Source organism: Cyrtonyx montezumae, unplaced genomic scaffold (genome assembly GCF_038088225.1).
Source record: "Cyrtonyx montezumae isolate F1298 unplaced genomic scaffold, pur_monq_1.0 scaffold_7, whole genome shotgun sequence".
NCBI classification, from domain to species: domain Eukaryota; kingdom Metazoa; phylum Chordata; class Aves; order Galliformes; family Odontophoridae; genus Cyrtonyx; species Cyrtonyx montezumae.
This window is the reverse complement of record NW_027072078.1, coordinates 307,480-332,080: the sequence shown is the minus strand read 5'-3', so window position 1 is coordinate 332,080 and position 24,601 is coordinate 307,480. Positions and strand designations below refer to the sequence as shown.

Genomic DNA, 24,601 nt, shown 5'->3' with positions numbered 1-24,601 from the left:
GAGGAGTGCTGGAGTTGAACTTCCGACTTCAGCTCTGGGATTGCTGTTGGCGTGGGCACTGTAGTGCAGCCTGTGTCTCGAGCTGTGTGTTGCAATGGTGTTAGCTGTGGTGCTGTACAGAGCCGGTAGATAGGAGATGTGAAATGAGTCTTTGCACTGCCTGTGCTCACTGAAGCTGCCGTGCAGCGGAGGAGCACGAGGAGCAGTGTTCTCTCTCTCTCCCACTTTTGGTCGCTGTGCATCCATCAGGTTAACAGAAGGGAGCAATGCAAGTCAGTGTGTCTGTGTATTGCAGTTTTCTGCATGAAAATATTAAGGCCAGGTTCTCATTTAGGCTAAGCCCACTTGCAATGTTCTGGCAACATAAAGATGCCTTAACAAGAATGTAAACTAAAGCCTCCTTCTTCTTTTAATAGTGTTTGTAGTTTCACTTGGCTGCAGTACAGGAAAAGCACATGTCTATACAAACTGCATTTGTCATCCACTTGAGATGGCTGCTGGTAGTCTTCGTGCCCCCAACTAGCTAAGCCACCAGTCTGCTGCAGTCCCAGCTTCCAACCTCCTTAAAACAAGTCTTTCATGTGAAACATCTAGACCAGAACTTAAGATAAAAATAAGTTTTCACCCTTTTTCCACTGTATATGAGCTTATATTTGCCTGCATAATCCTAGACTGAGTGCTCAGATCCAAAATGCTCAGCCAGACTCTTCTGATCACGTATGTTACTTCAACTGGAGAAGAAAGTCTTCAATCTCAGCATGTCTTATCTGATGCAGGACACCCTTTTATTTTCCTCATTAAGTAAAAGATCATCTCTTGGGAGAAAGCCTGTGTTATGAGCTCCTGAAGCAAGATTTTAAATTAAACCATCCCAGCTTCTATACTTAAGGTCCATTTTCATTTCTGGCTATAAAAGTAACATGTGCCAATGGGAAGTATTACTCTGGGTGATCTTATAGCCAGGACCACCAGTGGAAAATGCCTCACACTTCCCAGACTCAGGCTTGCCCCGCGCCACGAAAACCTTTATAATTACATGTCACAGCTCCATTTTCACACAGGGTGAGAGCCGTAACCCAGCTCCTTTTCTCTCTGATCAAACGAGACATGCTTGTAAGCAAGGATTCATTCCATCTCAAGTGGGAAGTTTCTCACTTTTGTCTCTCTACTGCTTCAGGATTCTCCATGCCTGTAACTTTGGAATCTAGGTCCACAAATCTGCCCATCTCATCTCTTACCCCAAAAAGGCCCAAAACAGCCTTGGTTATGAACAAACACAGGGTATGAGCAAGGATGGAGAGACAAGGGGATGGTGGGACAAGGACAAGACAAGAAGAAAACTCTTCCTTAGTTGAAAATATGCGCTCAACCCTGTCTTAAAATCAACTCCAGCAACCCCATGCAGCTGAAATTAACATTTTAGGATGGAAACACTGGTACAACTTTAGCACAGTGGTCACTCCGCTTGCTCATCCCACAGCATTCTGTCGGGTACTTCGCATCTCCAGACGCTGAGAAGCTCGAGGGCTCAGAGAAAAGGTCACATCAAGATGTAGAAAAGCAAATAGTGCAAGCAGGAATTTTGACATTTAGAAAACTAAATGACATCTGACAGAGCGTCACTGCTACCAGCAGGATCTAAACCTGTAATGATCCTTCACCTTAGGAAAATCGTTCACGTTTTTTGAATACTTGTCCCCTCCACCCCCTCCAAACAGCATACCTGAAAGAGAAGCACGAAGCACAGAGCCTAATGCTCCCAGAAAACCTAACCAGAAGAAGAGAAAGTTGTTCCAGACCAAAAGCCTCCAAAAGCTTTTTGAATCCCTTCTCAAGTGGATTCAACTTATAAAGCACACAGAAACACTGCACCCAGAACGCTTTAAATCCATGTCTACGTGTTGAGTTTTAATTTCAAAAGCCCCTTTTTTCTTTGAATGAAGAGGCACTCATTCAAGCATTTCATTTTTACTAGAAATAAACATAATGCAAGAGACAAGATTGCAGTCTTCCCACCAAGCATCAGACATGGAGCTACTTTTGAGGTTTAGATGAGTTTTTCATGTGTGATTTAAAGTCGTCCATACTCAGCACCAGCGAGCTCCCATCAGGGCTCATCACACAACAGCAGCTGCACAAAACTTTTCCCTCAGCCTTAATGCCAACTTCCACAGACTCCTGGACAAACCAAACACAAAAGCAGAGCGAGGACTTACATTCAAGGAGGGCAGCAGCACTGAAGAGTAGCAAAGCAGAAGAGGAAACCTTAACAAAGTACAAAAATCCCAAAAGCCAACCAGCTCTGCAACAGATGATGCTCTTATTTCCCTGCTCCAGTTTTCAGATCATCTTTCTTTTCACTAGTTACATAAAATGATGAATTCTTAGCACTACAAGGAGGTACGCTCTCCACTGGTCTTTTTTTTTTTTTTTGTCTTTCACTGTCCTTCATCCATTCACTGGAGGTGTTCTGTTTATTTCCCCTCGTGTTTATGTAGCATTGTTCATGGCAGCTGAATAGTGACAGCTCAGGAGAGGTATTTAAATGAAAGAAATGGTGGGAGAGGGATAGGAACAGAATGTGAGCTCATATACGTACAGCGAATCTGAGCTCAGAAATAGTACTTTCAAAGCAACCTTTTCGTTCCCACTTTGTAATTAAAAAGGGATTTGAGCATGAAACAACACATGTAAATCCACAGCACTTCTACAGAGTAGCAGGAGTAAGCAATGGGCAATCGCTGCAAGTAATCCTACTTGGTAATTTATTGCCTACAGGTACAATTACAGTCCTGCAAGAAGAAATAATACTGCTGAAGGTTAATAAATTCCTTAACCAAATCACTGCATGCAGCAGTGAGCTCAGAGATGTGTTTGGAGAAGCACCACCATCAGCCTTCAGACAGGCCCAGCGTCACAAGGAATTTCTCCAGTTGAATGAGACAAGGATAATGCAGCCAGCACAAAAAAAAGTTATTTTGGGTTCAGAAAATCCTACCAACCGACTCCTCAAGTGGCTTTTGGATAGTGTTTGTGATTTAGTCAGAATCTTAAGATTCTGCACCAGCATTAAGCTCCCAGCAAGCATTACTTTCAGCAGGCAAGGAAACCCTGCATTCCTCAACAGATGACAAACTGGCCTCAACCTGACTATTCCCAGCATTTCTGGCTCTGCCTGCACCACTGTGCTGAGTCCAGATACAGAAGGCCCATACAGAACAAACCCTTTTTTCAGGGGTTTATTTGTGGCAAGTAAACGTGACCTGACCTCTGCTCTGAGCCGCCTTGCTATCTCCAAGTGTACCTCCAAGGCATGGGGAAGCGTCTCTGGGTGAGATGATCAGAAGCAATGGCCGAGGTGAACCAGTCTGCTCCTCTGACATGAAATGCAAGTGTGTGCCTGTAGGGATTATCGGCGCAACAGTCTCCACATGAAACACGGCAGGAAGAGCACGTCACACGTGCCCTTGTTGCTCACTGCCATTCAACTCACACAAGATGGCCCAAATCCAGAGCCAGCTGCCTCCCTGCTGCATCCTCCTCAGCAAGCCCTGAGCCAGCACTATCTTTATTCCCTGATGAAAAGAAACAGAATAACAACGGTCCTGCTTTTAAATGATGTCGTCTGAAATTCCTCTTCAAACAGGAGCTCTCCTCACCACCAGCAGTGGCAACAGAACCAACGTAACTGCCCTTCCTCGCTGACTGCCGCACAAACTGGTGCTGAGTGCAGCCTTAAACACACATGCAGAGCTCTTCATTCATCCAAGGAGACCCCCAAAAGGATTTATTTACAAACAGAACCTCGCACTTCCAACAGCACTAATTCTGTAAGCCTTAAAAGTTGCTTCATGGCATTTTAATCAAGCACTACATTTCCAATATCTACTGAGCACTATGGTTGTTTGGGTTTTTCTGCACCTAATGGGACAGCATTCCACAAGAATTATATCATTTAGCAATTCCTTCCAGGAGAGGTTGTTGTCCTACACACCCAAGAAGCACAAACCAACGTAACCGTTCCTTACCTCAGACAAGTCTCGCAAAACTAAAAATGTCACACTTACTCAGGATTGTGTTCCAGTGTACGCACTCACGAAAAAACAGCAGGCTTACAGAAGTCATCTAAAGTAAATATTTTAAGTTAACTGTTTTAAGTTCATCACTCAAAACAAAACCAACATGTAGACACGGAATACAATAAAAGAAGGTTCTTGGCCACCTATCAAAAGCATTCATAACGTGGGTTGGCGTGGTGGGTTTTTTTCCCCTGCAAGAATTTGTCAAAGATGGATTAGAAACTCCGCTTCCATCAGTACTTAATCACCACTGGTTGACACACAGTACCTGGGACCACGCTCCTTTCTGAAGATAATTCAGCACAACCAATGGAAGATAGCCCTGATAATTTTGATGAGAAGCCAGCCTGGAGGCTGTCAGATTACCTGCCTATGACAGATGTAAGCATGGACTGCAAACTGGCACTCAGAGAAGGAGCAACTCTGCCATGTGCCCAAGGTCACTTTGCAGGGCACCAGATGTGATTCAAGGTGAGAGATCAGCAAAGAAGATTCATAACTGACAGAGAAGCCCATAGATATTTTTCTTTGTTGTTGTTGTTTTCTTTAACGTGAGTACAAGCCTTCTCATCTTGCTGCTCTCGTCCCATTTCACGTCAAAGGCTTTGCTCAGGCTGCTGGTCACAAAAGCAGAACGAAAAACAGAAAATGCAAGCGCATGAGTTCCCACTAATCCCCTTGCAGCCCACCACGGTGGCACGTGAGCCAGCAGCAGTGCCACGCCGCCACCACACGCCCTGTCCTGAAGCCCACCATGCTTCATCAAAAGTGCCCAGCCTGATGATTAACAACAGTCTTCAGCAGGGAACCAAAGGAACCGGGGGAACTTGGAGCCAATTCTCACCCAGAGGCTTTTCCCCCTTAGCAGAAGATGGGCTGACACCACCAGGCTGCTGAGCCAGTCAGTACCGAATAGCTGATCCAGCTGAGAGCGATCTCCTTCCCCTCGGCCATTAACTTCAGCCAGCTCCGATTTGCTTTCAGCAGAAGCTGGCAGCTGGATCGGTGTCACGGTGTTATCCGTGACAGTGACCCAAGGGAAACAGAGAAGGGAGAGAGGAGAGAAAAAGAAACTGCGTCAGTGGCTGCGCGGCTGCCCGAGCAGAGCCGCGCTTTGGGGCCAGGGGGGAAAAACAGCGGGAAGAGATGAGTCTACAAAAACAACGGCACGATCTGAGAGGGAACGGTAACTTTACTAAATATAATAAAATTGAACAATTGAGAGAGATAAAATTTCCAAACCAAAAGCTGTGAGCTTACCTAGGATGGTGTTTCGGGCGGTAGCATGGGGTACTGCGTATGTCTCAAGCCACCCAGTGGTCGCCTCCACCATGGTGAGCACGTAACGCTTACCATCGCGAGTTCGTGGCAAGGTGATATAATCAACCTGCCACGCCTCCCCATATTTATACTTTTCCCATCGCCCTTCCTGCCAGAGGGGTTTCATCCTCTTGGCCTGTTTAATTATGGCACATGTGTCACAGTCATGGATAACCTGTGCAATGGCATCCATAGTTAAGTCCACCCCTCGGTCTCTAGCCCGCTTATAGGTCGCATCCCTTCCTTGATGGCCTGAGGTCTCATGGGCCCACCGAGCTAAAAATAGCTCTCCTTTGTTCTGCCAGTCCAAGTCTATCTGAGACACCTCAATTCTGGCAGCTCGATCTACGTGATGGTTATTTTTCTGCTCTTCAGTAGCTCGATTCTTGGGCACATGAGCATCTACATGGTGCACCTTTACACCCAACCTTTTTGTTCAGGCAGCAATGTTTTTCCACAGTTCAGCAGCCCAAACAGGTTTACCCTTCCGTTGCCAGTTGTCCTGTTCCCACTGCTGCAACCACCCCCATAAAGCATTTGCCACCATCCAAGAGTCAGTATAAAGATATAGCATGGGCCACCTCTCCCGTTCAGCCACATCTAAGGCCAGCTGGACAGCCTTTACCTCTGCAAATTGGCTTGACTCTCCTTCTCCTTCGGTGGCCTCTGCAACTCATTGTGTGGGGCTCCACACAGCAGCCTTCCATCTGCGATGCTTCCCAACGATACGACACGATCCATCAGTGAAGAGGGCATACGTCTTTTCATTCTCTGGTAGTTCGTTATATGGTGGGGCCTCTTTAGCATGTGGTATCTCCTCTGATGGTGATGTCCCAAATTTCTTGCCTTCAGGCCAGTCCATGATCACCTCCAGGATTCCTGGACGGTTGAGGTTCCCCATCCGAGCTCGCTGTGTAATCAGTGCAATCCACTTACTCCAGGTGGCATCGGTAGCATGATGGGTGGGGGGAACCTTTCCTTTGAACATCCAATTCAGCACTGGCAGTCGAGGTGCCAGGAGGAGCATTGTCTCAGTACCAATTACTTCAGAGGCAGCCCGAACCCCCTCGTATACTGCCAAAATCTCCTTCTCAGTTGGAGTGTAGCACTCCTCTGAACCCCTGTACGCTCTGCTCCAAAATCCAAGGGGTCGGCCTCGGGTCTCCCCAGAGGCTCTTTGCCACAGACTCCAAGTGGGACCTTTCTCTCCAGCAGCAGTGTAGAGGATGTTTTTCACATCCTGTCCCAACCGTACTGGCCCCAGGGCCACAGCACGGGCTATCTCCTGCTTAATTTGCTCAAAGGCCTGCTGCTGTTCAGGACCCCATGCAAAGTTATTCTTTTTTCGGGTCACCTGATAGAGGGGGCTTACTATGAGGCTGTAGTTTGGGATGTGCATCCTCCAAAAACCTACTACACCCAGAAAAGACTGTGTCTCTTTCTTGCTAGTGGGTGGTGACATACTGGTGATTTTGTCAATCACATCTCCTGGAATGTGACGACGTCCATCTTGCCATTTTACTCCCAGGAACTGAATTTCTTGGGCAGGTCCCTTCACTTTCTTCCGTTTAATAGCAAAACCAGCACCCAGAAGAATTTGGATTATTCGCTCTCCTTTTTTAAAAACTTCCTCTGCTGTATCACCCCACACAACAATGTCATCAATGTACTGGAGGTGCTCAGGTGCCCCACCCTGTTCCAGTGTGGTTTGTATCAGCCCATGGCAAATGGATGGGCTGTGTTTCCACCCCTGGAGCAAACGGTTCCAGGTGCACTGAACACCCCTCCAGGTGAAAGCAAACTGTGGTCTGCACTCTGTGGCCAAAGGAACAGAAAAGAATGCATTGGCAATGTCAATGGTGGCATACCACTTGGCTGCTTTTAACTCCAGTTCATATTGCAGCTCCAACATATCTGGCACAGCTGCACTCAGTGGGGGTGTGACTTCATTCAGGCCACGGTAATCTACGGTAACCTACCGTCAGCCTCCATTCTCCACTGGCTTTACGCACCGGCCATATGGGGCTGTTAAAAGGTGAGTGAGTCTTGCTGATCACTCCCTGGCTCTCTAGCTGACGGATCAAGTTATGAATGGGGAGCAAGGAATCCCTGTTGGTGCGGTTGTGCCGTCTGTGCACTGTTTTTGTAGCAATAGGTACCTGCTGCTCTTTCACTTTCAGTACCCCCACAACAGACGGATCTTCTGACAGGCCAGGTAAAATAGACAGCTGCTGAATGTTGTCTGCATCTACAGCAGCTATTCCAAAAGCCCATCGGTACCCCTTGGGATCCTTGAAATGTCCCCTTCTGAGATAGTCAATATCGAGTATGCATGGAGCCCCCTGTCCAGTCACTATGGGATGCTTCTGCCAGGTTTTACCAGTGAGGCTTATTTCTGCCTCCAACACAGACAGTTCCTGAGAACCCCCAGTCACTCCAGAAATATGAATCAATTCTGTCCCTTTATAACGAGGGAATCAGAGTGCACTGTGCACCAGTGTCCACCAGTGCCTTATATCTTTGTGGCTCTAACGTGCCAGGCCATCTAATCCACACAGTCCAATACACTCTATTATCCCTTTCCCTCCCCTGGCTGAGGGCAGGGCCCCTCTATTGGTTACCTGCAGTGACGGGAGCAATTTCGTTGGTGGCTGATCTCTGCTGTAGTTCTCTCACCTGTGCTCGCAGTGCAGGAGTGGGTTTTTTATGCCACTTCCTCATGTCCTCTCCGTTTTCTCATAAGAAGCTCCACATGGCCACACGTGACATGGTGTTACTGCTGTCATTTGCTTGTGCAGAGAGGCGGTTGCCTTTGGTGGCCGAGACTTTCAACAGTTTGATCAATTGCTTCTTCAGATTCTTTGGGTCATGCTCGTTGTCATCAGGTGTTTCCAGTACTGACACAGGTTCATCCCTATTCATCAGTAATGACAGTTCCTCCAGTATAGTTTTCTTTATCTCACCTACTTCTTCTGCTACTAGAGCTGCAATGGAAGCACGTGATGGTGGAAACTGTTGTTCAAAGTTTTGGAGTGTAATAGTCAGTTCATAAACTGGGAGTCTTCTGTCTTGACCCTCGAATCTATGGAACATTGCTACCAGTGTACTTGCATACCTCTCTGGTGCTGTTTTTGAGAGCTTGCGATATACATCAGGTGTGCACCTTACTCTATCAGGATCACGGTCCTGGTGTGGATTGTTAGGGACGAAATTGGGATCATACAGCATCTCTACTATGGCTGTTTCTCTCAAAAATTGGATGCCTTTCTCCACGGTGTTCCATCTTTCCACCTTAGGCTCCAGATCATCTTTGTAAGGGTATCTATCCTTTACAGCCACTAGTACTCGTTCCTAGAGGGTAGCGACTCCACTCAGACATCTGCCAATTCCTCTGTCGATAGCTGGGTCTCGAGCAATGCTTCCCAGTTGGCGGGCATCGCTGCCATCTATGGACACGCTGCTGGCACCGTTGTCCCAACACCGCAGCAACCAGGTGACAATAGATTCACCCGAGTGCCGTACAAACTCCTTTCTTGAACCTTGTATTTCAGTCATCTTTAGGGGCCGACGAATAGTGGTAACAGTGACTCCATCATCATCGCTGGCTTCTCCATGTCTCTCACTTTTCTTAGTGACCTTTCTAGTAGGTGGTGGTGGTGGTGGTGGTGCTGAGGAGGGCCCCTCGCCTGGATCTTCCTTTTCTTTCTCTGCTTCTTCTTCTTTCCGTTCTAGGCGCGAGGACGGCCATGTCCATTTCTGGCCTTCCACAGGGGCAACCGACACTGATACCAGTGCTTCCTGTGATTGGTCAGGTCTAACTTCGAGGTTCTCATTTTTGCTTTGGACCTTGGTTTGGAAACCATTTCTCTCCAGAATATCAATTATAGCTCGATAAGCACAAGCCAGACCCCAAACAATACATTCCTTCTCAGATCGTCCTGAGTCACATGACTCCTTACCTAAACACTCACTGAATTTCTCAGGATCCCACAGGTGCTCAAGATCAAAACTGCATAACACCGGGGGTCCCCACGCTTCTAATTTCTTTCCTAATTTTTTCCACCTTCCCTGCCATTCAACACTCTCTGGTTTTGAGGAAAGCTTCCTCCACATGATGTAAATTACTGTTGCCGAGAGTGCATTCAGAAAAACAGATAACACAGTTGCCAGGCTGACATCCTGAATATAGGTAAAGACCTGAAAAGAGTAACTGGAAATCAATCCAAATGCCGCATAATCTGTCACGTTAGCCAGGGTATTTAGGCAGGAGGTATGTAACCCCCTCAGCACTCTAAAGTAGCTGTATGCACACATTACTCTGGTGCTGAACATGAGGAGCTTAAAAAGATGCCAGCATGCTATAAGGTATATGAAAAACCTTAGTCCACGTAGTACCAGATTTACAATGGAGTACAAATACTGCACTGCCTGCATTCTCCGCCAATAATTGTCACAGTGTTATCCGTGACAGTGACCCAAGGGAAACTGAGAAGGAAGAGAGTAGAGAAAAAGAAACTGCGTCAGTGGCCGCGCTCCAGGGCCAGGGGGGAAAAACAGCGGGAAGAGATGAGTCTACAAAAACAACGGCACGATCTGAGAGGAAACGGTAACTTTACTAAATATAATAAAATTGAACAATTGAGAGAGATAAAATTTCCAAACCAAAAGCCGTGAGCTTACGTTAAGGAGAAAACTGCAGGGGAAGCACACGTGCTGAACCTCCATGGCAGCCCAGAAGAACGCGCCCAGGCAGAGCGCCGCCTGGCATCCGGTGTGGAGCTCCGCCCCTTTGCTGCTCCCAGCAGCGTTAACTCCTTAACTGCTGTATCACGGTCTGATGTGGAATACCGGCATCAAAACCACAAAACCACAACAATCGGCTTAATGGCATCGGGACAGCATGGTGCCAGCATCACGTACCTGCACGCACCAAGTGGAACAGTGCGCTCTCATTGAAGTCTCCTGACCAAGGTCAGGGGTCGGGGATAATCCTGCTCTCCTTGGACACTTCGCCTGACTCACGGTAGCCCAGAGGTTCATTTCCCCTCCCACTGCCACCTGCAACGTTAAGGATAACCAACGCAAACCAGCAGCTGCACAAGCAGGATCCTGGAGCAGTGGCTTCACTGTAAAGGGAAAAATCTAGAAACAACAATACACAACTGGGCAGCACTGTTCTCACTCACCTGGAACAGCTTTCCATAGGTACCTGCTACATGATTCCTCCCCACAGACAGCTAACAGAGCTGGCATTTTAAGACAGAGCCATCAGTTCAGTGCTGAAGACTGCTCTCTGCTAGGAGACGTTCCCTTTTGGAACATTTTCTGGGGATGTGCGGCTTGCTGAGCTTACTTTTAGCTATGTAACTTCCCAGATACACAGGTCAAAGCACTCACTGCAGTCACACAAGCAAGGAACGTAACACTGTGATGCTTGACCTGCCGAACGCAGCAGCAAGACCATAGTGAGTCCAGCAGAGAAAAAGAAGCCTAATGCATTTCCCTTTTTATCTTCTGCATCATCTGCCAAGAGTCTCACAGTTTACGCAGGCTAAGTCCTGGACACCTGTGCTTTCAAACACCTACCCAAACCTACAGACTAATGTTACGAGAAGCCAAACAGACATCCACAATCATAACCCCAATGGTGAGACGGCCACAACACTCTGTGTTCCACCTCGCCGTGATCCCAGCCGCCCAACCTGAGAGCGCAGCACTGCGTTTGCAAACGCCAACATGTAGCAGGAAGCCCAAGCTGCTGCTCCTTGGAGCAAGGAGCCTTCCAGACACAGGCAAAAAATCTCTCATTATCCTGCTCTTGCCTGAAGGAATGCTCGGGAAAGTATCAAATTTGCAAACTTTAAGCCATGTTTACTTTCAGAAAAGAGAGAAATCCTGTTCAGTTAAGAAGAAGTTAGGCAAATGTAGGCATGCAGCCTGAGAAAATCGGGCAGCTCTTTTTAACCCCTGCAACAATAGCTCCCAACGCTGAGCCCTGTGCACAGAACAGCCCCTGCCCCACCAGCTGCCGTCAACCTCGCAGTGGGCAGTGCCCAGCTTCCTGCTGCAGCCAGCAGCCCTCCTGCAGCTCTCAGTTCATGGCAGTGCTGCTTGAGGGCTTTACAGGCAGAAGGAGCTGCGATTCTGTGTTATTTATAAAAGAGTTGGGAGCAGGAATCTACAGATCCAGTCAGACCAGCTAGGACACTTCAGCAGCAAGGCTTGACAACGCTGCTCTCCCCCCGATAAATGCACATTTAAAGGAATTGCACCCAACAGTTTGAACAAGAACTAGACCTTAGCAGAAATCATCCTCCTGACCAGATGCATGCTTTTTGCTGCGCCCGCTGTGAAAATGCCACTCTAAACCCAAAAGATGGCTTTTGGATAGCACTAACTCCAAAATGAATGTTTTTCCTAAGGTCCAACAGCTAAAACTTCAGGAAGATGAGTTCTCAGAGCTGCAAGAGCTGACTCTGCTCCTCACCCACCCTGCTTCCAGCCATCCCACCAATGTGGTGCCAGGCAGTGGGAGCTGCATGGGGATGAGGAGTGGTGCTTCCCTGTGCTCGCAGCACTCCCCCTGTTGACTTGTGGGTGAGTTGGAGGATCCCTACAGGGATCCCAAGGAGCTGGAGGCCATCCCTGGGGAAATCAAGCAGCAAGCAGGCAATCTGGAGCTCTGGTGCAGCCGCACCTCGAAACGGGCAGTGCTGAGGCTGCGCAGGTAACCCTCGGTTTCATGTTTCCCGGGCACCTGACCCTGCACACTTAACATTCTCAGGTTTTCTTGTGAACAGGATGAAAGCTCACCAAAATGGCCACGACAACAGTAATTCAGGAATATGACATTCAGGTGTGTGGCAGAACATGCGAGATGGAAGCTCGGGTTCAGCGTGAGAGGTGGCAGCTGAGGCTCCCCCAGATCCACACAGAACACAGTTGCATTGCCTAAGCAAGGGTTGTGAATCCAGCACACCATCCTCGCCGCTACACCACGAGCATCACGCTGTCACTGATGGACCAGGGGACAAAAGCCATGTGTCACGCTGCTCAGTTCTGACAGTCCCTGCACCAAAAGCCTCACAGGCGGTCAGAGGAAGTGAGGCGAGGCTGTGCCATCACCGCTCTGGGACGCGGCTCCCACTGCCTGCTCCGTGCTGTAAGCTCCCTGCCAGCACACGGAGCTGCCGACACCTGCAAAGCACAGCGTTGGGCAGGGACAGCGGGGATTGCTGGTGGGAGGGAGAGATCCTCCTGGATTTCGGAAAATTCTAGAAACAGACAGTGCCCGGAGCACCTCCAGAAAGTGTGTGTGTGTGTGTGGGGGGGATACACAAGGGGATGGGAGAACAGTGGTGGAAAGGGTGCAGGGGTGGGTACAGAGGTGAAGGGCTGCTTAGAAACATACGGGTGAAGGTGGGGGGGGTGCAGAGGTGGAGGGCTGCTTATAGACGTAAGGGTGAAGGGGGGGGGGGCTGCAGAAGGTATAAGGGGGGAAATATAAACATGGTGGGAATACAGAGGGCTGAAGAAGGGAGGCACAAGGTCGATTAAAGAAGGGATAGGGCTGAATACAGACACGGGGATGAGGGCAGAGGGCCGCAGATGGATGCGCGGTGCAGACGCAGGGACGCAGTGCGGGGTGCAGACGCAGGGACGCAGTGCGGGGCGCCTCGGACCGAGCGGGGCCGCCGCCCGCCGCGACGCGGCCGTTCCCCGGGGCGGGCTCTGCGGCAGACACAGAGCGCCTCGCCCCGCTCCCGGCGCGGATGGCGGCTGTTAGCCCGCGGGGACCGCTCGCAACAAAGGCCCCGCCGCGCAGGGGCTGAGCGGTACTGAGGGGTACTGCGGTGCTCCCTCCCATCACCTTTCCCCCCCACTCCACCCCCCCGTCCTCAGCGCCCACCGCTCGGTGCTCACCTGGTCCCGGGGCGCGCGCCGCGGGCGGGATTGGGCAGCTGGGCGGGGGGGGGGGTGAGGGGGGGGGGGGGCGGTGGCTCGCGCTGCCCTCCCGCTGCCCGCGCGCCGCTCTCAGGCGCGTGCCGCCACGGGGTGGGAGGGGGGAGCGCGAGGAGAAGGAGAAGGAGAAGGAGGAGGAGGAGGAGGAGGAGGAGGAGGAGGAGCCGGCCCCACCCGGCCCCACCCGGCCCCGCCCCACCCCGCCCCGCGCGACTCGTGTTACGACACCGCGCCGCGCTGTTTTACGGCGACGATCGGCAACTGGGTGATGAGGCGGCAGGTAAGGAGCGGTGCGCTGAGGGGGCTCGGGGCGGCGGGAGTGGGGCTATGAGGGCACTGCGGGGCTTCCCGCGGTCTCGTGCAGCTGTGAGGGGACTGCCTGGCCAGTCCTCCTCCGTCCCGTCCCGTCCCGTCCCGTCCCGTCGATGGGACCGAAGGTGGCAGTGCGAAGCTCCCCGCGCTGTACCCTTTCCCTGGGCACTGCGGTCACGTGACTTGGCGCTGGGACGGAGGAGCGCGGCGCCCTTTTCACGGATCGCCCCATCCTAGCGGGAGATGCGTTTTTATAATTAAAATTCCTGAGCAGGAATTGCGCTGGGATTGTCCGCAGCGCAGGTGAGGTTTGCGGCCGCAAAGCGCTCACCAGAGCTTGGTGCTGCCCCCGGAGCCCGGCTCGGGCCATGGCACGCCATGCCTCCCAGCCCCACCGGCGCTGCCCACGAGGACTCTTCAATTACTTCTCTGGGAAGCTCGGTCTGCTGCTCGCTGCTTGCTGAGGAGGATCATGGGGCGCACGTGGTGTGGTGTCCTGACAAAGCTGTAGTCTTGTTGCGTCATTCCTCTTTCTACCCCTTCTGTTTTCCAGCTTTCAAAGTTCCCTGGAGTGCTGTGGCCCCACCAAGTGCAGGATGGACCCTGTTGTTCTCAGTTACATGGACAGCTTGCTGAGGCAGTCTGACGTTGCCCTGCTAGATCCTCCAAACTGGCTCAACGATCACATCATTGGATTTGCCTTTGAGTACTTTGCCAGTGACCAGTTGTCATGGTTTTATGATTTTTGGTACTGGTATTCCACATCATAACATCATGTAGTGCATTTAGAGTTAAAAGAACCCACGCCCCCGAAGAGACTGGAGTTTGGAACATGCATTCTCCAAAAGCCCACTACACCCAGAAAAGCTTGGGTTTCTAAAAATATGGAACACTTCACGAATTTGCGCAGGGGCCATGCTAATCTTCTCTGTATCGTTCCAATTTTAGTATATGTGCTGCCGAAGCGAGCACAAACCAGGGGAGACCAGAAATCCCATCGGGAAGGCTCAAGCCTTGAGTGCATTTAGAGTTAAAGAGTTAATGCTGTGGTGTAGTAGTTAGGAGCCGGTGCTTGCACGGCCGCGGCCCGGGTTTGATTCCCGGTCAGGTATACCCAGAACGGAGCTAGAGCATTAACTCTTTAACTCTAAATGCACTACATGATGTTATGATGTGGAATACCAGTACCAAAAATCATAAAACCATGACACCAGTTCCAAGAATTTAGCGACCAGATTTGCTTTATCAGCCCTGAAGTGGCTCAGTTCATCATATGTGCCCTTAGTCAGGAAGAAATAGCCATATTCCTTCAGCCACTGGACTTGCTCCACAAGAAGCTGGTGTTCCTGCCCATCAATGATAACTCCAGCCAGGTGGCGGGGGGCACCCACTGGAGCTTACTGGTTTACTTCAGGGACAAAAAGTGCTTTGCTCATTACGATTCCCACAGTAAGTGCAACTCTGTCCATGCCAAGCAAGTGGCGGGGAAACTGGAGGCCTTCCTGGGGAAAAGAGGGGGCAAAGCAACCTTCGTGGAAGAGAAGGCACCTGCCCAGCAGAACAGCTATGACTGTGGGATGTATGTGATCTGCAATGCTGAGGCTCTGTGCCAGGGGTACTTCAGGGAACAGCAGGAGCCTCTGCTACAGCTCCTCACCCCTTCATACATCACACAGAAGAGAAATGAATGGAAAGCAATCATTACCAAGCTCACGCAGAAGTGATCTGGCTGCTCCTGTGTCACCACTCCCAGTGCCTGAGGAAGGTGCCCACACTCAGGATTTTTCCCCTCTAGAAGAATGTAACCCCTTCACAGCACAGTCACAACCTGCAGTGCCCTCCTCCCAAAGCCTTAGTCTCCTCTGGAAGTCACCAGCCTTTCAGATTCCCACCAGTGAAGCCACTTGGCTTTCAAAGAAATTCCCTATCCATGGTGATTTTTATGCTTGCTGCTGTGGGGAAAATGAAGTGCTAAAGACACTTTTCTGCCTCTACCCACCAAGCAACATACCCTCATCAGGTGGATTTAATTAGCTGGTGGCATTGCTGCTCCAGCCAGGTTTAAAAACAAAAAACAAGTACAAAATGTTTTATCACAGAGAGCCCTCATCTGCACCTCCAGCTCTGGGTATTTGAATTTGCCACCAAACACTTGACACTGAGATACATCCAGTGGTCAGACTCAAAAGGAAATGCTGCAGTGAACTGCAGAATGGGGCAAAAATCACTGTTTTTCAGATAGCTGTTCCTGGTCTCTGTGGAGGCAGCTTTATTTTTGTAATTTTTTCTTCCTTTTTTTTCTTCCCTCCTTCCCCACCCCTGCTTGCTCTAATTTCAAATTAAAGCCTGACTCTGAGCTGCTGGAAGATGAATAGGTGAACAGGAAGCTGAGAAAACAACTCCTAGGAAAGGAAGCTTAATGGAGATGGAAAGTGACGCTCTGTCTTTGAAATTTTTTTTTTCTTTCCTTATGATTTTAGGTCATCTCCATTTAGGGGTGTTGTGGTTTTGTGGTTTTGATGCCGGTATTCCACATCAGAGCATCATGCAGCAGTTAAGGAGTTAATGCTGTGGGAGCAGCAGAGGGGAGGGGCGGAGCTCCGCACCAGATGCGAGGGGGCGGCGCTCGGTCTGGGCGCGTTGCTCTGGGCTGCCGTGGAGGTTCAGCACATGTGCTTCCCCTGCAGTTTTCTCCTTAACGTAAGCTCACAGCTTTTGGTTTGGAAATTTTTATCTCTCTCTCAATTGTTCAATTTTATTAGATTTAGTAAAGTTACCGTTCCTTCTCAGATCGTACCGTTGTTTTCTTGTAGACCCATCTCTTCCCACTGTTTCCCCCTCCCCTTCCCGGAGCGCGGCTCTGCTCGGGCGGCCGCGTGGCCACTGACGCAGTTTCTTTTTCTCTCCTCTCTTCCTTCTCAGTTTCCCTTGGGTTACTGTCACGGATAACACCGTGACAATTATTGGTGGAGAATGCGGGCAGTGAAGAATTTGTACTCAATTGTAAATCTGGTGCTAAGTGGACTAAGGTTTTTCATGTACCTTATAGCATGCTGGCATCTTTTTAAGCTCTTCGTGCTCAGCACCGAAGTAATGTATATATACAGCTACTTTAGTGTGCTGAGGGGGTTACATACCTCCTGCCTAAACACCCTGGCTAACGTGACAGATTATGCAGCATTTGGATTGGTTTCCAGTTACTCTTTTCAGGTCTTTACCTATATTCAGGATGTCAGCCTGGCAACTGTGTAATCTGTTTTTCTGAATGCACTCTCGGCAACAGTAATTTACATCATGTGGAGGAAGCTTTCCTCAAAACCAGAGAGTGTTGAATGGCAGGGAAGGTGGAAAAAATTAGGAAAGAAATTAGAAGCGTGGGGACCCCTGGTGTTATGCAGTTTTGATCTTGAGCACCTGTGGGATCCTGAGAAATTCAGTGAGTGTTTAGGTAAGGAGTCATGTGACTCAGGACGATCTGAGAAGGAATGTATTGTTTGGGGTCTGGCTTGTGCTTATCGAGCTATAATTGATATTCTGGAGAGAAATGGTTTCCAAACCAAGGTCCAAAGCAAAAATGAAAACCTCGAAGTTAGACCTGACCAGTCACAGGAAGCACCGGTATCAGTGTCGGTTGCCCCTGTGGAAGGCCAGAAATGGACACGGCCGTCTTCACGCCTAGAACGGAAAGAAGAAGAAGCAGAGAAATAAAAGGAAGATCCAGGCGAGGGGCCCTCCTCAGCACCACCACCACCACCACCACCACCTAGAAAGGCCACTAAGAAAAGTGAGAGACATGGAGAAGCCAGCGATGATGATGGAGTCACTGTTACCACTATTCGTCGGCCCCTAAAGATGACTGAAATACAAGGTTCAAGAAAGGAGTTTGTACGGCGCTCGGGTGAATCTTTTGTCACCTGGTTGCTGCGGTGTTGGGACAACGGTGCCAGCAGCGTGTCCCTAGGTGGCAGCGAAGCCCGCCAACTGGCAAGCATTGCCCGAGACCCAGCTATCGACAGAGGAATTGGCAGATGTCTGAATGGAGTCGCTACCCTCTAGGAACGAGTACTAGTGGCTGTAAAGGATAGATACCCTTACAAAAATGATCTGGAGCCTAAGGTGGAAAGATGGAACACCGTGGAGAAAGGCATCCAATTTTTGAGAGAAACAGCCATAGTAGAGATGCTGTATGATCCCAATTTCGTCCCTAACAATCCACACCAGGACCGTGATCCTGATAGAGTAAGGTGCACACCTGATGTATATCGCAAGCTCTCAAAAACAGCACCAGAGAGGTACGCAAGTACACTGGTAGCAATGTTCCATAGATTCGAGGGTCAAGACAGAAGACTCCCAGTTTATGAATTAATTATTACACTCCAAAACTTTGAACAACAGTTTCCACCATCACGTGCTTCCATTGCAGCTCTAGTAGCAGAAGAAGTAGGTGAGATTAAGGAGACACAGAAAACTATACTGGAGGAACTGTCATTACTGATGAATAGGGATGAACCTGTGTCAGTACTGGAAACACCTGATGACAACGAGCATGACCCAAAGAATCTGAAGAAGCAATTGATCAAACTGTTGAAAGTCTCGGCCACCAAAGGCAACCGCCTCTCTGCACGAGCAAATGACGGCAGTAACATCATGTCACGTGTGGCCATGTGGAGCTTCTTACGAGAAAACGGAGAGGACATGAGGAAGTGGCATAAAAAACCCACTCCTGCACTGCGAGCACAGGTGAGAGAACTACAGCAGAGATCAGCCACCAATGAAATTGCTCCCGTCACTGCAGGTAACCAATAGAGGGGCCCTGCCCTCAGCCAGGGGAGGGAAAGGGATAATAGGGTGTATTGGACTGTGTGGATTAGATGGCCTGGCACATTAGAGCCACAAAGATATAAGGCACTGGTGGACACTGGTGCACAGTGCACTCTGATTCCCTCGAGTTATAAAGGGACAGAATTGATTCATATTTCTGGAGTGACTGGGGGTTCTCAGGAACTGTCTGTGTTGGAGGCAGAAATAAGCCTCACCGGTAAAACCTGGCAGAAGCATCCCATAGTGACTGGACAAGGGGCTCCATGCATACTCGGTATTGACTATCTCAGAAGGGGACATTTCAAGGATCCCAAGGGGTACCGATGGGCTTTTGGAATAGCTGCTGTAGATGCAGACAACATTCAGCAGCTGTCTGTTTTACCTGGCCTGTCAGAAGATCCGTCTGTTGTGGGGGTACTGAAAGTGAAAGAGCAGCAGGAACCTACTGCTACAAAAACAGTGCACAGACGGCACAACCGCACCAACAGGGATTCCTTGCTCCCCATTCATAACTTGATCCATCAGCTAGAGAGCCAGGGAGTGATCAGCAAGACTCACTCACCTTTTAACAGCCCCATATGGCCGGTGCGTAAAGCCAGTGGAGAATGGAGGCTGACGGTAGATTACCGTGGCCTGAATGAAGTCACACCCCCACTGAGTGCAGCTGTGCCAGATATGTTGGAGCTGCAGTATGAACTGGAGTCAAAAGCAGCCAAGTGGTATGCCACCATTGACATTGCCAATGCATTCTTTTCTATTCCTTTGGCCACAGAGTGCAGACCACAGTTTGCTTTCACGTGGAGGGGTGTTCAGTACACCTGGAACCGTTTGCCCCAGGGGTGGAAACACAGCCCATCCATTTGCCATGGGCTGATACAAACCACACTGGAACAGGGTGGGGCACCTGAGCACCTCCAGTACATCGATGACATTGTTGTGTGGGGTGATACAGCAGAGGAAGTTTTTAAAAAAAAGGAGAGCGAATAATCCAAATTCTTCTGGGTGCTGGTTTTGCTATTAAACGGAAGAAAGTGAAGGGACCTGCCCAAGAAATTCAGTTCCTGGGAGTAAAATGGCAAGATGGACGTCGTCACATTCCAGGAGATGTGATTGACAAAATCACCAGTATGTCACCACCCACTAGCAAGAAAGAGACACAGTCTTTTCTGGGTGTAGTAGGTTTTTGGAGGATGCACATCCCAAACTACAGCCTCATAGTAAGCCCCCTCTATCAGGTGACCCGAAAAAAGAATAACTTTGCATGGGGTCCTGAACAGCAGCAGGCCTTTGAGCAAATTAAGCAGGAGATAGCCCGTGCTGTGGCCCTGGGGCCAGTACGGTTGGGACAGGATGTGAAAAACATCCTCTACACTGCTGCTGGAGAGAAAGGTCCCACTTGGAGTCTGTGGCAAAGAGCCTCTGGGGAGACCCGAGGCCGACCCCTTGGATTTTGGAGCAGAGCGTACAGGGGTTCAGAGGAGTGCTACACTCCAACTGAGAAGGAGATTTTGGCAGTATACGAGGGGGTTCGGGCTGCCTCTGAAGTAATTGGTACTGAGACAATGCTCCTCCTGGCACCTCGACTGCCAGTGCTGAATTGGATGTTCAAAGGAAAGGTTCCCCCCACCCATCATGCTACCGATGCCACCTGGAGTAAGTGGATTGCACTGATTACACAGCGAGCTCGGATGGGGAACCTCAACCGTCCAGGAATCCTGGAGGTGATCATGGACTGGCCTGAAGGCAAGAAATTTGGAACATCACCATCAGAGGAGATACCACATGCTAAAGAGGCCCCACCATATAACGAACTACCAGAGAATGAAAAGACGTATGCCCTCTTCACTGATGGATCGTGTCGTATCGTTGGGAAGCATCGCAGATGGAAGGCTGCTGTGTGGAGCCCCACACAATGAGTTGCAGAGGCCACTGAAGGAGAAGGAGAGTCAAGCCAATTTGCGGAGGTAAAGGCTGTCCAGCTGGCCTTAGATGTGGCTGAACGGGAGAGGTGGCCCATGCTATATCTTTATACTGACTCTTGGATGGTGGCAAATGCTTTATGGGGGTGGTTGCAGCAGTGGGAACAGGACAACTGGCAACGGAAGGGTAAACCTGTTTGGGCTGCTGAACTGTGGAAAAACATTGCTGCCTGAACAAAAAGGTTGGGTGTAAAGGTGCACCATGTAGATGCTCATGTGCCCAAGAATCGAGCTACTGAAGAGCAGAAAAATAACCATCACGTAGATCGAGCTGCCAGAATTGAGGTGTCTCAGATAGACTTGGACTGGCAGAACAAAGGAGAGCTATTTTTAGCTCGGTGGGCCCATGAGACCTCAGGCCATCAAGGAAGGGATGCGACCTATAAGCGGGCTAGAGACCGAGGGGTGGACTTAACTATGGATGCCATTGCACAGGTTATCCATGACTGTGACACATGTGCCATAATTAAACAGGCCAAGAGGATGAAACCCCTCTGGCAGGAAGGGCGATGGGAAAAGTATAAATATGGGGAGGCGTGGCAGGTTGATTATATCACCTTGCCACGAACTCGCGATGGTAAGCGTTACGTGCTCACCATGGTGGAGGCGACCACTGGGTGGCTTGAGACATATGCAGTACCCCATGCTACCGCCCGAAACACCATCTTAGGGCTCGAGAAACAAGTCCTGTGGCGACATGGAACTCCAGAGAGAATTGAGTCTGATAACAGGACTCATTTCAAAAATTCTCTTGTGGATATCTGGGTCAAAGAACACGGCATTGAATGCATCTACCATATCCCCTACCATGCACCAGCTGCTCGTAAGATCGAGCGCTACAACGGGTTGTTAAAAACCACGTTGAGAGCAATGGGTGGTGGGACATTCAAGCACTGGGAGAAGCATCTGGCAGAAGCCACCTGGCTGGTCAACACTAGGGGATCAGTCAACCGAGAGGGTCCTACACAGTCCAGCTCCCTACAGACCATAGAGGGAGATAAGGTCCCTGTGGTAAATGTGAGGAGCATGTTGGGAAAAGCGGTGTGGGTTCTTCCAGCCTCTGGAAAGGGCAAACCCCTCCGTGGAACCGTTTTTGCGCAGGGACCTGAGTGCACCTGGTGGGTAATGGATAAAAATGGGGACGTCCAGTATGTCCCACAAGGGAATTTGATATGGGGGAATGCAGTTTGTAATTACGTGTGTATGTATGTATATATATATATGTTTCTGTGTAACTTACGTTATTACTGTTTTGGTTATGTATAGATGTGTGTTAAGCATGATGTGATGATGTGGAATAAGGGGTGGAATGTTGTGGTTTTGTGGTTTTGATGCCGGTATTCCACATCAGAGCATCATGCTGCAGTGAAGGAGTCAATGCTGTGGGAGCAGCAGAGGGGCGGAGCTCCGCACCGGATGCGAGGCGGTGCTCGGTCTGGGCGCGTTGCTCTGGGCTGCCGTGGAGGTTCAGCACGTGTGCTTCCCCTGCAGGTCCTCCTTAACGTAAGCTCACAGCTTTTGGTTTGGAAATTTTTCTCTCTCTCTCAATTGTTCAATTTTATTAGATTTAGTAAAGTTACCGTTCCTTCTCAGATCGTGCCGTTGTTTTCTTGTAGACCCATCTCTTTCCGGTGTTTCCCCCTCCCCTTCCCGGAGCGCGGCTCTGCTCGGGCGGCCGCGCGGCCACTGACGCAGTTTCTTTTTCTCTCCCCTCTCCCTTCTCGGTTTCCCTTGGGTCACTGTCACGGTCAACACCATGACAAGGGGGAGGGTGCTGCACCAGTCCCCAGCCCTCGTTATTGTTTGCTGTGCTTTCTGTAGCACAAAAAGTTCTTGTATTACCCCAATTAAAAAAAAAAAAAAAGAAACAACAAAACAAGGATAACAAAGGGGCAGAATTTGAGGTATAAAAGCGAAAGATAAGAGTGTTCTCTTTGAAGCTGAAGATGTTGGTCCCTAATATCCTTCTGTCACAGTCATTGCACTCAGAACATAGGAGTGCCAACTGGACTGAGGGAATCCAGATTTAAAACAACCCTCAGAAGGGTGGAGGGGTTCCTTCAACCTCCACCTCCTCATGCATCCCAGCATAGCACAGCTGCAGCATGGGGCACAAGAGTCTTCAGCTCCCCTTGTTTTTAAGAAAGGTAAGTAGAGGCAGTGTGGCAGACTGTTCCAAACACACACGCAGCAGCGGTGGTGGGGCAGAACAGGGCTCCAAGTCGTTACGAAAGGTGAGCAGCCAGCAGCATGTGGCTTTTCTTCCTGCAAAATCACTGTCTCTGCTCGGATAGATCCAAACACCCCAAAGTGGCATCATCTCTTGCTGAGGGAATTACCTTCTGAGCATGGGTCATGCGTGGCTGAGCCAGTGCTGTTCCCCAGACATGTGTGACACCCCTGTGTGCTGTGGTGTAATCACTTATCAGAGACATTGCAGAAGAGCTACTCGTTTAATGCCAGCAAATAGTTCTGTCTGGTGTGATGGCGTTAACACCCTGACCGTACCCAAGCAGGAGGAGTGGATGAAGGAATAAACTCCTGGGTCTCTTCTTTCTTGGGGGAACCATGAATAAAACTTAAAGTAAACCCTATGCTTGGTTGAATCATGGTATTTATGCCAGCACCCAGTGGCAGGGTGGTGCCCAGCTGTCCCACTGTAAGTTCTTATGGCATCGTACCAAGGGTTTTGACTGCTGGAGTCCTTCTCCTCCCAGGCACCACTCCTGCAGCTGGTAAAGCAAAGTGGCACTACTGCAAGCACAGGAACTGTGTGGTATCATCAAAACATTGCTTTGGGGGGGATTTAGAGCAGAGTGGGTGGAGGGGTGGCTGTGACCAGGCACTGCTGGGGGACACGAGGACAGGAGGTGGTGGGAGAGGAGCTCCGGGAGAGCATATCTGAGGGCCGTGGCACAGCCCCCCCCTCTGAGCTGCCTCTGTCCTGCAAGGAAGGCAGGGCTGCCAGAGATGGCTAAGCTGCCAAGGAGGGTTGGTGCACCCTGAGCTTTTACGTGTCATTTCTTTACACAAAGAAAAGCAAATAGGTCCAACCTGGGCGTCATCAAGAGCAAACAAGTCCAGAGCAGGCAGGCAGACACCTGGAGAAGAAAACAACCAACATCCAGCAGAAAGGAATCCCCCAACCTTGGGGAGCAGCACCCTGACTTGAGCCCACGAGTGGTGCTGTAATGGCAAGCACCAAGCTGGGCACGCAAGATGAAATAATATCAAAGCTCTAAACCTCTTTTATGGGCAGAGAGCCCTACTGTGAGGTTGAACACCAACATCATTTAATTAGAGAAATCCTAAGCCTTCCCTGCAAACCTGTATAGGAGACTGGAGAAGCCAGGGGAGGCCAATGCTGGGACACAGAGGAAATTCCTACAGAGCCTTGGGAGGGATGTGCATGGACCATCTGTGTGCACACCTTACCTCACCACCACATGAGCACACATACTGCCGTGGGGTGTTTACAGAGTGGGCGGTGCCCCAAAGCTCCAGCTGGGCACCTTGCCTTTGGGGCTGGGAAACAAAGCAACCCAAAATGTGGGTCTGGTTTTTGCTTAGGGGCAGTGAGAGATGGTTATGTACTTCCGACTTTGCTCTTCTACTTAAGACAAAACCTTCTGCTTTGGGTTCGGTCCCCAGACACAATCCTTGCTGAGATAAAACCACGCAGAACTGCACATACAAGAAAATAATCCCAAAGAGAGCTCCACATTGCACAGAGAACCACTTCGGGAACTGAGCCAGCTGAATGAGCAGAACGAGTCCCTAAAAGGATCACCCTAGAACGGAGCTGATGACAAGTGTCACCCGGCTTTGTCCCGTCCATACTGCATCCCCGAAACGTGCCCCAGGGTCAGCGTAATGTTGGCAGCGGACATGGGCCGGGGACGCCCGAGGAGGAGGAAGGCTCAGCCCGCTTCCCTCTGCCGCTGTCCCCAGGCGGTCCCTGCCACCGCCGCAGCTTCGATCCTGCAGCCTTTGCTGCCACCTGGAGTAGAATCCCTCCCTGGCATCTTCAGCCTCGGCTTCTCCCAGAATCTATCCTGGCTGCATCAAACGCTGGAGGATTTGTCCACAGATCTGATTGCTACATCTGCCTGAAGGGACACCACCATT

General features: G+C 50.0%; 1 pseudogene; it reads right to left on the bottom strand.

Annotated features, from left to right (window-relative positions):
• Nucleotides 1-14,551: 14,551 nt before the first annotated feature.
• On the bottom strand, nt 14,552-14,645 carry LOC136058144 (U6 spliceosomal RNA; annotated as a pseudogene).
• Between the last annotated feature and the right edge of the window lie 9,956 nt (nt 14,646-24,601).